Here is a 17,150-nt window from a genome sequence, read left to right as displayed (position 1 = left end):
TCTCGAGTTACTGAAAAGAATCAAACAAAGGAGGTGAGCTCGTGAGTAAGAATATTAGTCTAAGGAAAGGAATAAGCAAACAATTTACACCTAAGTCAGATCGAACCACTTGTCTAACTGGTAGACCTTTAATAGTCTCAGGATTTCTCATTATATTTGCTAATGGCCGAATAGCAGTAGGTAATGGTGGAGGTTGAGGACGATATAGCTTGAGGTATTTCTCAAATGAAAGGGTGGGATTACTCAATCTATCCTTATCTCAGGTCCAGTTATTCCAACACTTGTTGAAATGAGCCTCCTCATGTCACTTTATACCCTCGACCATTTCGTAGGAATAATCAACCTTACTGAAGTCAGGCTGATATTTTATTTTAAAATATTTCTCAAAGGCTGCTACGGTTTTGGCCAAAAAGTGTCTGATAATTTTTGGATCTTGATAATGATTGAGGTTTTACCACTATAGGAGGTCTAGAAGGAGTTGTTTGTTGAAAAGTAAGGGTAGGAAATTTTGGAGGATGACTGATACCTCCCAAGTTGAAAATTTTCCACGGAGCGATCCGTTATGGCCGAACAGCTCCCAAGATGTCACGATGTTCTTGGGTGATTTGCAGAACATCTAGGTAAGGAGGTTTGGCTGCCGAGGTAGAAACTACGCTAGTTTGTTTTGTCTTCACTCTTGTTGTCCTTTTAGCAGTTGTAGCAGGGATGGCAGGAAGAGCCCTCTTCCTATTCTTTGTTAAGCCTAGACGAAAGCAGAACTGATTTGAGAGCTCTTAGGTGCTTCAACCGCTTATAAGCTTGGCGTGATGACGCTTCCACCAAGGTATAAAGTTATCCAGTACTATCGGATGTTCTGGATACACTGGTATGTGAAGTGCGACCACTTCTTTGTGATAAGATAAGTTAAGAGATATGTAAAACTCTTTATTGATGACTATCACATGGTCGAAAGGAGGCTGGTTACTAGTTATGTGAGTGAGAGGACAAGGGAGGTGCTGAACGAAGCCCAATTGTCGAGCGAATAAAGAAGGATGATATTGTCAATCCTGGGTTTCACATTTTTTCCTTTCTCTATTATGCCTCCGAAAACCAGATCTCAAATGATAACAAAGCAATTCCAGGCATGATGAAGCTGACCGACAGCATGTTCGTTAGTAGGATCAAACTGTCTGGAAAGCTATTCTGGTTCGTAAGTGTTTTTCTTTGTGAAGGGCATGAAGGATAGACCGTTGTCAAGAAGATCAAGAGAGAAGAATTCTTACAAATACTCAACAATAGTAGCAACTTCGATAGGGGTATGCAAAATTCAGTTGCCATATGAGGAAAATAATTAACCGATATGTTCCTGGCTGAATAGTTGTGGTCGAAAATACATAACGAACCACATCTGTAAAAGCCATATAGGACCACTAGCTGAATATAATTCTTCAAATTAACTTCATAAAGCCCCATGTATAAATGTTTGAGAACAAACGATGCTAAAGCTATTCGCTAACCTTGGACCAGGTATTTGGCCAAAGCAATGTACTTGGTCGTAATATGTTGAGCATTAACACATAAAAGATGGCAAAAAATCCTATAAAGGAGGAAACCAAGGTGCTCAAGTTCTTCGACTGGTCTTATGAGTTTGCGATAAGAGTTCATGAAATTTGTATACCCTTTAGCATTCTTGTTAGATAAATTCATGTGTTACCCGACTTTGATCTTCACGTGGTAGGGCATACTGAAAGGGGTAAGTTTGGTAAGACGACAGATGTCCTTGATGGAAACACTCATCAGCCTGTAACCAAATATAAAGGTATTATTAGAAGTCCTCCAAAACGAGGCTAATGCTAAAAGAAGAGGGATATTGGGGAAATATTCTGAAAGAGAAAGTTTGATACATTCGAAAATACCAACCTATTTTCATAGATCTTTGTATTAGGTTGATATTCTGTTAAACCAATCTTCCTATCCAGGAAGAGGTTTCGACCATAACCTCGGTGTCTTGAACACATTTACTGTATTAGGCACATTCTTGGATTGAATCAAGATCTCGCTTCTTGGGAAAATTGGAAAAAATGGATTTAGAAGTTGTAGTGATTCAGCCGGAATGTCTGGAGAAAATGAAGGGGGACCATAAACATCTTCGTGAAATGAAGATTTGAAAATTATATCTGTCGAACAACGGTCTTATAAGTGCTATGTTGTATGTCTAGCACCCTGTATTATCAAATTTTATAGTGATAAACCACTTAGGTATGATGGACTTCTTCAAGTGATGGAAAGTTCACCTTCAAGTCCTACATCAACTTCAAGTGCTTCATCAAGCTCAAAGGTCAAGTTAAAGTTCATATTCAAGTTCAAAGACCAAGCTCAAGTACATGATCAAGTTTAAAACCAAGTTCGAGTGCTACTTCAAGTTCAAGTTCAAGTACACTTCATGGTTAAGAAAATGTTCAAGTTTCAAGTATACAAGATCAAGCTTCAAGTACTTCAAGAAGAAGATCTACCGGATCTACCAAAGCGACAAGTTCAATGTTCAACATTTGAGGTATAAATGGCCCTAGAAAAACCTTAGGATTAGGTCATTCATATTGCATATTTAAAATGGGTCATTGTGCTTTTTATAGGCTTTGTTTTGACTAGTCCTAGTCAATGTTCGACTAGTCCAGGCACTGGCTTGACCAATCCAGGTTTAAATTCATATTTTTGAATTTTTATGGTAGGTCCCCGACCAGTCGAGCACCCTGCTAGACCGGTCGTGGAGACTGGCTCGACCAGTCGAGTAGGGCTCGACTTGAACTCCAACAACCATTTTGGGCCCCACTCGACCAGTCGAGGGTCAGTTTTATCTGATCGCGCCAGAATTTTTGAAATTTGGTTGTTCCCAGGACCAGTCAAGGGTGACCTTAGACCAGTCGAGGGAACGGTTTTTCATCTTATAAATAGAGGACTTTTTTCATTCATTCTAAGCCAATTCAAGCCACAACTCTGAGAGATAAGTCCCCGTGATTGTTAAGCTATTATACGGTAATTTAAGAATCTTTTTATAGCTTTCTTAATTTCTAATTTCTTGATCTCTTGCAACTTCATTCTGATTTGATAAAAGGGAATTCTGTCCTACCCTTTTTGAGATCCGAGAAATTAAATCAAACTAGCCCAAGGTTGATTTAATTTAAAAATCATTTAGATCTAGAACCCTTCCATTTGAGTGATTGAACATTGGACATCTTCATCATCAAGAAGCGGTTCTTCCAGGTTACATTCAAAGAGAATCTACAGATAAGTATTTTCAATTACAGCTTTGGTTTTTGAGATTGCCAGAAAATCTCTATTATGGTTTTGACTGAGATAGCTAGAAAATCTCAGCGTGGAGTTTTTAATTGTGATAGCCAATTGAAAACGCAATTGTAAAGGTTTTAAGGTGAACCTTGGAAAACTTAGAACAATTGGTGTACACACCGAACCACTATAATTCTTAGAGATTGGATGGTGATGATGTATGTGGTGAATGCTTATATTTATTTCATATATTTGTAGTGAATGTTGTAATAGCTAGATTTGTTTCTATTGCTCCTTACATTGGTTTGATTTTTTTATCCTTACTATGTTCAAGAAATCAAGTTATCCTACCATAAACCTTGGTTTTTTTGTGTAAGGTTGTCCTTCGAATAACGTTTGTATCAACTTCTCAATACTATTGCATTTGAGATTACTATTCGTTTCAGCTATCTGCTTTTATTTTTCACATTTATTTTTTATTTGGCATAGTCCTATTCACTCCCCTCTAGGACTGAGAGCTTGCCCTTTTCAAGTGGTATCAGAGCTAAGTGGCTCATTCTATTGGATTTATTTCCTGAGCTTATCGATCTAGAGCTTTTAAGATGTCAAATTTTGATAGCCTATCTATTACTAGGCCACTACCATTTGATGGCTCCAACTATGCTTATTGGAAAGCTAGGATGAGGATAATTCTAAAATCCATTAATGAAGGCGTGTGGCAAGCCATAGAGACTAGATGGAAACCACCATTGTCTAAGGTTCTAAGTAGTGATGGAACTAAGTCCATGAAGGAAACACCATTTTAGACATGGACTACTCTTCAGAAAAATGAGAGTAGTGCAAATGCTAAGGCTTTAAGTGCAATCACTTGTGCACTATCACCTGATGAATTTAAAAGAATCATTTCTTGTGATACTACTAAACAAGCCTAGGACATTCTTGAAATGACACACGAGGGTACATCTATTGTAAAAAAGTCTAAAGTTCAGATCCTCACCACGAGGTTTGAGGAAATTCATATGGAAGAAAATGATTCTTTCATGGACTTTTATACGAAACTAAATGACATAGTCAACTCTATTGGGGTCTAGGAAATGGTATCCCAAAGAGCAAAGTCTGTACAAAAATACTATAATCACTTCATGAGAAATTTAATTCTAAGGTGACTGTCATTCAGGAACTTAGAAACACAGATCACATGAAGGTTGAGGAACTTGTTGATTCACTTCAAACATATACGTTAAATTTCAAAGCTCCAAAGGGTAAATCTATAGCTCTTAAATCATCCAAATCTACTTCTCATGATAGTAATGTTAATTCTAATTGTGAAAACTCAGAGGATGATATGGTTTTACTTGTGAAAAAGTTTTATAAGATTTTTAAAAGTTAGAAAAGAGTTGATTTTCAGAAACCCTCTGAGAAGAAAAAGGGTAAATCTAAAAACTGGAAATCTCTAAAAGATAGTAAGTGTTTCAACTACCATGAATATGAGCATTTAGTAAATAAGTGTCCAAAGTGGGACAAGTCATCCCAGCTCTGAAGCTTCTTCTGAGTCGGATGAATCAGAACCTGAAACTTCAAATGAAGTCAAGGCTTTAATCACTCTAGCCAGAGTCACTTCCTTTGATAGTTGCGATACATATGAATCTCAAAGGAGTGACCCTGAGAATGATAATGAAGATGATCTTCAAGATGCCTATAATATCCCATATAGGGAAAGTTGTAAAACTGTTGTCAAGCTTAAACTTTAAAAAGAAATTTTTTTTAAAATTAAAAGAGAATTTTAAAAATTCAGTATTAGAAAAATCTCATATTTGTGATTATTTTAAAAAAGCTAAATGTGATTTGAATTTCAAAACATCTGAACTAGAAAAATTAAGAACAAAAAATGAGAAACTAAAACGTGAAGTTTCTTCCCTATTGAGTTCAAATGATACATGGAGGTATGCCAATGGAGATCCTAAACTTGAAAAGTAATTAACCGCATCCAGAACATGTGGAGACAGATCGGGTCTGGGCTATGACAAATACATGCCTTTGAAAAACAAAAGTGTATCTCCTACATTTTTTAAAGGAGAATCCTCTAACTCAAAAGGAAAGGACTTGAAATTTAATAACCAAAACAACTCTAGAAATGTAAAGACTTTTCAAGCACCTAAAGTCAATACTAATAATGTCAGCTTTAGAAAACAATCATATAATCCTTTAGCTGAAAAAATTATGGATTTACTCAAGGAGCTTCTCAAATCTAACTCTAATGTGAGAGTTAATAGTAATTACAAGCGAAGAAAAACCAACAGTGCACCAAAACCCAAAACTATAATGAAATGGGTTCCTAAGGTTGCTTGTCTGGTTACGCATACCGCCTTCAAAGCTTCGAGTTAATCAAAGGGGTACCTAGACAGTGGTTGCTCAAGACACATGATAGGTGACAGAGATTTGTTCACTAGTTACAAAGAAATGATTGACGGCTCAGTCACTTTTGGTGATAAAAGCAACTGCAAGATAATTGGCCAAGGTATGATTCATATTTCTAACCATCCTCCTTTTGAAAATGTTTTATTTGTAGAAGGTCTTAAGCAAAATCTTTTGAGTATATCTCAAATCTGCTATAACAAGTATAGTGTTAAATTTACAAATCAAGGATGCAAGATCTCAAATGAGAAAGGTTGTGTGATATTAAATGGTCATAGAACATCTGAGAATTGCTATATCGTGAATAAATCTTGCTCATCAAAATTATCTTGTTACATGGTCCAAACCGATGATAATGAATTATAGCATAAACGCCTGTGAACTACCGAAATTTGTATAGATTGAGCAAAGCCAATCTTATTAGAGGTCTACCCAAATTGAAGAAAATGAATAAAATATGTGGCGCATGTCAGATTGAAAAATAAACAAGGAGTAGTCACAAGCAAGTGAACTCCTCTTCCACATCCAAACCTCTTGAACTTCTCCACATGGATCTTGTTAGACCAACTAGAACGGAGAGTAGAGGTGGCAGGAAGTATTTCTTAGTAATTGTAGATGACTTTACCAGTTTTACTTGGGTTGCATTTATGAGAGAAAAATCTAAAACTCTCGATGAAGTCAAAAGAATACTCAAGCATATTTAGACTGAAAAGGAAATAAATGTTGTTAAGATCCGAAGTGATCATGGATCAGAATTCGAGAATAGCAATTCTAAGAAGTTCTTTAGTGATCATAGTATATCGCACAAATTTTTTGCTCCTAAGACGCCTCAACAAAATGGGGTTGTTGAAAGGAAGAATAGTGCTACAAGAGATGGCCAGTGTAATGTTAAATAGCATGAAGTTACCTAAAAATTTATGGGTCGAAGCTTTTAATACTGCATGTTATATTATAAACCGTGTTTACATTCGAAAATCAAAAGATAAAATGGCATATGAATTGTGGTTTAATAAGAAGCCCACAGTTAAATACTTTCGAATTGTTAGAAGTAAGTGCTATATTTTACGAGACTGGGAAAATTTAGAGAAGTTCGACACTAAGAGTGATGAAAGGTTATTCTTAGGTTATGCTTTGAATAGTCGAGCATACCGAGTTCTGAATAAGATGACTAGTGTTATTCAGGAGTCTATAAATGTTGTGATTGATGATCACCTGAACACTCCAACGTCTAGCTCAGAAGATGATGAAGTCGCCATATTTGATCAACCTAACTCTTCATCTTGTCAAATCCACGTTGAACTACGATCAGTCAAAGATCATCCTATTGATCAAATTCTAGGCAACCCTCTCACTGGTGCATGTACTCGAAAACAATTGGAAACCATATGTAATTATGTGTGTTTTACTTCCCAAATTGAACTAGCCAACGTGAAAGAGACACTCACTGATGAAAATTGGATAGTTGTCATGCAAGATGAACTGAATCAATTTGTCAGGAATGATGTGTGGCATTTGTTTCAAGACCAACTGATAAACATATAATTGGGACTAAGTGGATTTTTAAAAATAAATCTGATGAGTTAGGGTGTCACGCCCCTGAACTCGGAGACCGGGCTCACAAAATTTCCGATCACCGAATCCGGCGCCGACAGCCTCCATAGTACCCCATTCTCGGCTCCCAGCGCCCGTTCGCTAGGTTCCGATCCTGGGATGCTACGAGGAGGATTTTTAACATCAGTTTGATTCGTAATAAGCATAACCAAAAGCATCACCCACAAATAACAACCAAAAACTCCATCACATTTTCACTATGATAAAAAACTTATAGGTACAATGAGCATAAAGGGAAATACAATGATAATGGACAAAAAGCTCCAAGATGATCTGCTATGCGCTCCTGCCTTAGCGCTGCTACGGTCCAACATCACCTACACATAACGGTCGTGCATAAGCTTACGAAAAGCTTAGAGGGTGGTGAATGTGTGTGCGCAACGTAGTAATATAATTATACAATATCAGAGTAATGCGAAATAAGATGATGAATCCATGAATACTACTGGCCTTAACAAGGCCATACGATGCAAGGAATGATATCGGCCATACTAAGGCCATGTGATGCGAGATGCAAACTAAGCACGTCAATCATCATCTAAGTCTACATAACAATACAGCTCAACTCTAGAATATCACTGGGGTTTAGTACACTCTAACCAGATTACCGCCCCATCACGCGCAACAAGGTCAGTGGAAAAGACCTCACTATCCGCCTGCCAATATCAGACCCAGCTCGTCGATAACGGACCTATTCCTTGAGCTAGTCATACTTAGCCTAGCTTTACCCCCTCCTCTCAGGCAGGTAAGGGCGCACCCCCTTCCAACCGACCATGACACAGTGGAAAGCGCGACCTTCTGGTAATCGGCACTCGGTGCTCATGCACCCACTCAATCTAGACATTAGAGCAATCTCCTGGTACCATAAGGGTTTAGGGACTTTCACCTAGGGATATCTATAGCACTCCATGTAGAACAAGATTTTTGGTATCCAATCCTGCCAACCACGATAAGCTTGTGGAGGCTACGACCCTAATGTCGCTAGGGAGTACAGTAACTATGTCACATAATGCAAAATGCATAATTCACACTATCTAGTCATGCAGCAATCCTGCGCGTATCGTGCGCTCATGTAGGGCAACACCGCCTATTCAGGAGCCCATAAACAATCTGCCCGGAGACGTATGCTATGATTAGTCACTTCTCATATCAAGCATACATATGATGCGTATGATCATGAATCATGAAACTATACTAAATATGTTATATGGCGATGGATCCTTGTTCGTAATGAAGATGGGCCTAAACAGCCCACACACTACAAGTATGGGCCTAACAATGGGCCCTAGGGAGAGTTACAATGTGGACATTTAACCATCATTGCTTCTACAATGTGGACGTTAAACCATCATTGCTCCCAGGGCATAGCCGCCAAAAACATCATTACATACATAATGGTTGAATCCCTAATCAAATGGGCCAATTTAAATGGGCCGATCAATGGACCGAACCAATGGGCCGAATCAATGGACCGAACCAATGGGCCGAATCAATGGGCCGAACCAATGGGCCGAATCAATGGGCCGAATTAATGGGCCAAACCAATGGGTCGAGCCCAACTCATCTATTTTTAGAAAATCCATATAGAGTAATATATAAAAATGAACCATATTAAACGATCAACCGGACCAGATTGTATCTAACCGTGGTAATAATGATTTTCACGGTTAAATTCTAGTGGGCCCCATCATAGGGTTCATTTCCCATCTAGTCTATTCATAAGGTCACAAAGACCTGGATTTAGAGGAAAAACAAATATCATAATGGTCCAAACTTGGTGGGCCAAGGGTTTAATGGTGTATGTTCAAACCCACTGTATTCTGTAATGTGGTCCACCTGATCCTAGATCTGTCTTATTTTTAGTCTCAAGCCTTAAAATTATCTTTCAAAATGGTTGGATGGTTTGGATGCAACACATGCATCATGGTGGGTCCCATAGGGATGGATAGCATAGATAAAGCACATACCTCATGATGGGGGGTCCACATGATGGAAGGTGTGAATATAATACACACACCAGTGGGTCCCACGTGGGGGCCCACCATGATGTTTATTGCCATCCAATCTGTTAATAAGGTCACACAAACTTAGATAGAGAGGAAAAATAAATTTCCTACGGATCCAAAACTCATGTCAACCCAAAGAGGGTTTCAATGGCAGACGTTCAATCTCACTGTTCCAGGTGATGTGGGCACCTGAGTCCACATATGGCTAATTTTTGGGGTGGCCCACGGCCCTAAGGGACCCAACAAATGCACGATGCTGATGTATGACACACATCACAGTGGGGCCTATAGTGGGGCCCACGGACCCTACGTCCAGCAGCGGACACTGCTTGCTGCAGCGTCCTCTGGACACTGACAGTAACAGCGTCTTGCTGTTTGATATTTTTTTGTTTCTTTTTTTATTATTTTCTTACGATTTTTCTTAGGTGGGGCCTACATCCGAAAAATCCAACCCACCCATTGGACTCCATGGCTCGAGACCATCTAAAAGAGCCCAATATCCAGTATGTTTTGGTGAATAGAAAAATTAAGGTGGGTCCTAACTGATTTGAACGGTAGAAATCACAGTTTTCTATGGTATGGCCTACTTGATTATCGGATTGGCTTCATTTTTTGGCTCAACGCTAAAATAAGATGGGGAATGGAATGGATGGCATGGATTAGATTCATGCATCAAGGTGGGGCCTACATGAGCAGCACTTCCAAAGCTTTGAACCAAAGCTAATATTCTTGCTTTGCAGTTCATGTCAGTTCACACTCCACAGTGTAGCAACGTCCAGCATCCCTGGATGCTCGACAGTTTGCATACAACACAATTTCAAGGTGGGCCCCGCCTACTAGATGGCTTGGATAAAATACATGCTTCATGGTGGGGTCCATCCAGGTGGGCCACATAATAAAAAAAAGAAAGAGAGAGAGAGAGAAAGACCGAGTGATGGAGGGACCCCGGCACTATGGGCCCTCCCTTCCATGATTTACAATGTACATCAAGTGGGTCCCATTATGTGTGGGCCCACCGATCAAAATCAATGGTGGAGATCCTTTCTCCACCGAAATGTAAGGTCTAGATGACCCTATCCATGCAAGGAAGATAAACATCATGATGGGGTCCATGGAGAATGGCCTCATCATGGAATGATCATGAGAATCAAGGTTAGCCATCGGCCACATCTACGGTCCAAAGTGAGATCCATACCATCAATCAGTAGGCCTCACTTGGCCCATCATCAAAGCATGAAAATCTAACCTATAAGGCACCCACCATTCGATCTTCTTGGTCCGATGGAAAGGTGATCTCCTTGGCTTCGATCTCAATGGAAGATGATGAAGAATGAAGGGTTGAGATGGGAGATGAGAGGGTTAGGAATGGGCCACACATAAAATCTTCTCATAGAGGTTGGAAGAGCTTGGATGTTGGAAATTTTGGTGTTTTGGGTTACTTGGAAAAGAAGGAAGAAGTAAGAGAGAGAGGAGATGGGATGGAGTGATGGATGGGAGAGAGGGATGGGTATGTAAGAACTTTGTTGACTTTTGAGAAAATTTATGTAAGAAAGGTATGGGTTATGTAAGGGTTTGTTAACTTATGGGGTTGCTTAGGGATGGGTGTGAGGTGATGTATACTTGACATGTACTTGACCCTTGATGGGATTGATAGATGTGACATTAGGTAGAGATTCTCTTGAATTTTGCAACGCACGGCGTTTTCCTCGAACTGAACGTGGGCCCACATCTCCTGGCCTGAGTATCACCTCAGCGCACGAGTCATGGCATCGAAACTACGGTGACGACACAGTCGCTAGGGTACAAGTCTCAGGTTAAGCCAACTCGGGTTGACGACGTGTAACTCAGGGTCGTGCACAAATGTCAAATAAAGGTCGAAGGTTGCCGAAATTTGACAGGGAGGATCGCGGGAATCTACGGAATAGTACGGACTATGATGTGGATCTTACATAGGGAATATAATAAGAAACAAGGCTAGACTGGTTGTACAAGGGTACACTCAGATAAACGGAGTCGATTATGATGAAACCTTTGCCTCAGTAGCTCGCCTTGAATCCATCAGATTATTCATATCCATTGTATGTTTCAAAAGTTTAAAATCTATCAAATGGATGTTAAAAGTGCATTTCTAAATGGTGATTTACATAAAGAGGTTTATGTTGAACAACCTAAGGGTTTTGAGGATCCTAAACATACTAATCATGTATATCGCCTTAAAGAGGCACTTTATTGTTTGAAACAAGCTCTCAGGGCATGGTATGAGAAATTGACTAAGTTCTTACTAAGTCATAATTTTGTTATGGGGAGTGTTGATAAAACTTTCTTTGTTAAAAAATACAATGAACACATACTAATAGTACAGATCTATGTTGATGATATTATCTATGGTTCTACTTACTCTAACTTGTCCATTGAGTTTGTAGAGTTGATGAAATCTAAGTTCGAAATGAGTATGGTGGGAGAATTGAACTACTTTCTTGGTTTACAAGTTAAACAATTAGAAGACGGTATCTTCATTTCTTAAACCAAGTATGCTTTAAATCTGGTTAAGAAATTTAGATTTGAGAGTGGTACAAAATTCGATACTCCTATGAGTACGACTCTTAAGCTTTCTAAGGATGCAACAAGTAAAAGTGTAAATCAATGGTTATATCGTAGTATGATTGGTAGTTTGTTATACTTAACTGCGATCCAACTTGATATAGCATTTAGTGTAGGTATCTATGCTAGGTATCAATCAGATCCTAAGGAATCTCATCTTATTACTGTCAAGCGCATTATTAGATATGTTCCAAGTACGGCTAATCTAGGCCTCTGGTATCCTCATGATACTAATGTTCAATTAGCTGGTTATACGGATGCTGACTGGGCTGGGAACATAGATGATAGAAAATCTACTAGTAGTGGATGTTTTTATGTTGAGAATTGTTTAATTTCCTAGCATAGCAAGAAATAGAGTTCCGTATCATTATCTACAGCTGAGGTTAAATATATTGCAGCTGGAAATGATTGTACCTAGCTTGTGTGGATGAAAAGAATGCTCAATGATTACGGTATTACGCAAGATACAATGATATTGTATTGTAATAACTCTAGCACAATTAACATTTCTATAAATCTCATCCAGCATTCTCATACCAAACATATTAACTTTCGGTATCACTACATTCGAGAATTAGTAGAAGAGAAAATCATTTCATTGGAATATGTTCAAACGAAAAATCAGTTTGCGGACATATTTACTAAACCACTTGACAGGAACAAGTTTTTGAAGTTGAAAATGGATATTGGTATATATAATTCGAATTGAATTTATCATGTTTACATGCTTTATTTTTTAATATATTTTTACACAAATAATTTTGAATAAAATTGAATAAAAATTAATTTTGGAGGTTGCACGACCAGTCGAGCACCTACTCGACCAGTAGTGGCTCGACGGGTTAAGCATGTACTCGACCGATCGAGTCACGCAGGGCCCTTTATGAGCAGGAAAAACACCTTCTTCACCATTTTTCTCATCTTCCTCACTCGCTCCTTCTCTGATCCATCGAACCCATCTTCGATTAGTGCTTAGTAAGTGCTCCATTTTCGATTTCCTTTCAATTTGGGTTTCTTGAGTCTTACATTGCTTGATTCTTGAATTTATTTGATCTTTCCTAGTGGTTTCTAAGGCTTTCTTGTTAAAAATCTGTTGGGTTTAAAACCCTTACTTCCTTTGTTGCATTTCTTTCTTTTATTCTTGAAATGGAAGGAAGACCTAAGAAGAAAGTTGCTAGAGCTTCTTCTTCTCGAACCACACTGATTCAGGTGCGAACCCTTCGTCCTCCTGTAGAGGATCCCCAATATGTGCAAGATTTTCGCACTCGTGAGGTTATAGTTGAGCGGTTAGTCAATTCAAATCACCTTGCTCAATTTCAAATTCTTCCCCTCCTTACCGCTGTAGGATGGGAGAACATATTGAATTGGGGTGGATCGGCATACCGCTTTATTACATAAAGAATGTATGCTTGCATTAGCAATATATCCCTTGATGAATTGACCTTCACAATTGTCTTTAGAGAAGGTTCTTTCAAAGTCGATCGTTACTTAATTTCGGGTTTACTTGATGTTAATGTAAATGACAATGGCATTCCGATTCCAACCCTAGCCGAAAGGATGACTGAGTTGGAAAAGCGGTCACTAACCCACAAATTGTGTAACTTGGACTCGGAATGGAGTGCGGGAAATGCGTTCCAAGCCAACCGAATGTTACCCAAATATCGAGTGTTGCATCGCATTTTTATTTCAAATGTATATCCCCAATCCAGCAACAAAGCTGAGTTGACATCATTTATGGTTCGTATTATTCACTCTGTTGCGTCGTGTATTCCTATGTGTCTTCCCTCTTTGATCTGTTACATTATTATTCAATTTTGTCTTCACTCGGGCCACAGCTATATTCCATTTGCTTACTTGATGACTACTCTGGCCTTACACTACAATGCAGTCATGCCGCCTGGTGAAGCCCCCTATTGTGCTTCTTCCGTTCAATAATTCAAACATAAACAAGATGAAATTAAAGCTCAATCATGGTCAAAGGGATGGGAAAGATGAGGAAGTTGAAGAAGAAGATGTACTACCAACTGAGACCATGATGGAAGATTGTAACGTCCCAGAAAAATCCGTACAAAGACCCAAGTACAACCTCAGGCAGAAGAACCCAAGGACCACATCCTGTCGTATAATTTAGACGGGATTTAGTTAAGTACTAAATAATTGGTGGATTAAGCTTGGGCCACCATTTTCACAAATAGGAAGGCCTAAAACCATGAGTACCATTGGCTCAATGTCATCTTAAGACCTAGGAGAAATTCCAAGGGCCTGTCGCTTTCGGGAGTACATTGAAACTCGGTAACGGACCTAGACCGTGTGTCGAGGGTCCAATGACCGGGAACTATAGGACGATCGCGGGAATCAAGCCCAGATAGTGTCCAGAAATGCCCAACTTGAGCCACAAGTGAAGTGCATGGGAAACACGAATATCCTTAGAAAATGAGCTGAAACTTAAGTGAGTTGGGTTGTTCGCTCTTACGCAAAGTTGAGGATTTCAGATCGTTGGTTTGTGACCAAACTTCACACATGGAGAAAGAAAATTTTCCTGCACACATCCGTATAACCATGGACTGGATTGGACACATATGACCGTTGATCTGACACGAGCTCTCCACGGTCAATCGGCTTATCCGGTCGCACCGAAATCATGTCGTGGCATGGATCCATTGTTAGGGAGCATACACTATGACGTAGATAAGTCGTGGGCCTCCCTATGAGCCCTATTCGTCAGAAATGGCTACCCATAGGATATGAACACAGCATAAGAAGGCCCTGGGGTCATTTGCACCCCATCTTGGGCTATAAATATCTTCTCACACACCCCCTCTCTCACGAATATGAATTTTAAACCCCAGATAGAGAGAGAGGAGAGAAGAGAAAATAGATAAGAGGAAGTGTAGGAGATCACTTCAATTGTGGGAAATCTTCTCCCCACGCACCCACACACCAAATCACCACCCCATTGCGCTACCAAACCTCTTTCGACTATGATTTCAGGTAAGAAATACCAACCCTAATATCGATGTAGAACTCCCAGATAGCTTTCATTAACCTAGCTAACCTGTTTCATCATTTAGGTGCCCAACGTTTCATTTTTAGAAACGTAGAATTTAGACCAAGTCCGAGTCGAGCATACTAACGAAAGGTGCGGACTATAAATGCTTAGGTTGCGGTTTATCAATGTTTTCATGACAGCTAATGATTTATGTTTGTCTTGATTGCTACTATATTGTCTTAAATGTGTTGATTTTTGTATGAGATACACCTATGAATTGAGATAAATAAATGATGCACCCTATGTGTTTGTTGAAATGTTTAAATGAGCAATAGAAAGTGATTAGTGCTTGCCATGATTTCTAATCTAGGATTCATCATTGTCATATGCATGTAGATCTCTCTGTATAAAGAATTGATAAAACATATGGTGTAACTAACGTAGTCTACGTGTTTGATAAATTGTCTAAATGAGAAAATTGTTGATGTTTTGTATTTACTACGAGTGTTAAGATAGGATTTTGATTGTGTTATGCATATGTATATTTTCCTCTATGAAATCAATTGATAAATGCATGTTGTATTAGCATGGTCTATGTGTTTGATGATATGCCCACATGAGAAATCCACATGGATTGTTCGTTGAATGCTAGGATAATTATTTCACGTGGTTGTTAGCCACATTTGAGTAGGATTGAGGTTACAAACATAGCCCAGGTAATTGGTAAAAGTCCTTGTTCGAGTGGCCGAATGAGTCTCACCACCTTGGGTAAACTCGATGAATCTGACTCACACGACGATTGTCAACAGTGGCTAGGCCACGGGGGGCACTTACGCGCTCCATGCCGATTAAGTCAGCATGTGCCCGTACCAATCATGCTTGCCTAATGAACCGATTGACCTATTGTATGTTTACCATGTATGGATGCAATACTTGAATTTAAGGTACCCCTCACCAATGTAAAGATCCACTGAGACTCATGAGTCGGGCATGGTGGTATTGGACACCGTGTCCGAGCTATCGGCCTACACTGGGGTGACGAGCCTCCCCATAGTGACCAGTAAGCAACTAAGACTCGTGGGCCCGGCATGGTGGTATAGGACATCGTGTTCGTACTGTCAGCCTACGCTGGGGTGACGAGCCTCCCTGTAGTGACTGCGAGCACAACTTCTTGCAACTTGCCTATCGTATGTGTTTGACTAAGAGTGACAAAGCTACAACTTGTCTATCGATGTGTTTAACTAGGAGTGACGAACCTAGATGGATCCAGAACGTAGGAGTAGGATCACTGCGGTTGTCCAATGCCAAATTTTCAATTTGGGTCAATGATATAAAGGGAGGTACCCTAGCTTCCCAAACTTACTGTATGAATGAGCCTAATTAATTACTTGGTTAACACGACCATGCATCGCACTGCATTAGTTAAGATGTGCCAAAAAGGCATTGGAGTTGCACCATTTGAGGAAGTGTTGTCATATGTGAAATAGGCTGTCAGAGTCACGTGTGAGGGAGCATTGATGGGTGAGGGCATGCATCATTACTTGCACTCCATTTCTTCATTAAAAAGAGTAGTTAGGAAGTGATTGTTACAATTGCCTTATCATTACTGCTTTGATTGACTTGATAACATGTGTAACTTTTGCCTTATAGAACCACTGAGTTGATCACTCACTCCCACTCTAGGACGGTGTTTTAAAACACCAACCAGACGCTGATTTAGATGTAGGTACAAAGGATGTCTATGCAATGGAGCAGGACTTCTTGGATGAGGAGGAGGAATTCTCCTACTTCCAACTCTCAGACGAGCTGATCTAGGCTACGTGCCATTACGCAGGGATCACTGGGGCATCTGGGCTTAGTTTGACACTTTTACACATATACATTTTGTTCATTTTGAAATAACACATGTATATATTAAACCCGATTACGTACTCAATACTCTGGAAGAAACCTTGTGAAACATCTATATACTTACACAGATATGTTTAAAACTCCGCCCTTGCTTAACTTAATTAAATCCAGAGTATGATGTGTTGTTTAGTATAATCCCATGCATTCTTAACTCGTTAACATGAAAGAAATCTGAATATCATCATCCGTAATACATAAGTAATGTTCTGAATCTTGGGAGTAGAGCTTTGTTTGACCCTCGAAATTCAAGGCGTTACAAGTTGGTATCAAAGCATGAATTGGATTAAACTGGACCTGGGGTAATAGACTAACATGATGCACTCTAACTTAGGAAGGGAGCGATGGAATTTAGA

The sequence above is a fragment of the Magnolia sinica genome, chromosome 11 (genome assembly GCF_029962835.1).
Source record: "Magnolia sinica isolate HGM2019 chromosome 11, MsV1, whole genome shotgun sequence".
Classification (NCBI taxonomy): domain Eukaryota; kingdom Viridiplantae; phylum Streptophyta; class Magnoliopsida; order Magnoliales; family Magnoliaceae; genus Magnolia; species Magnolia sinica.
This window is presented reverse-complemented; position numbering follows the sequence as displayed.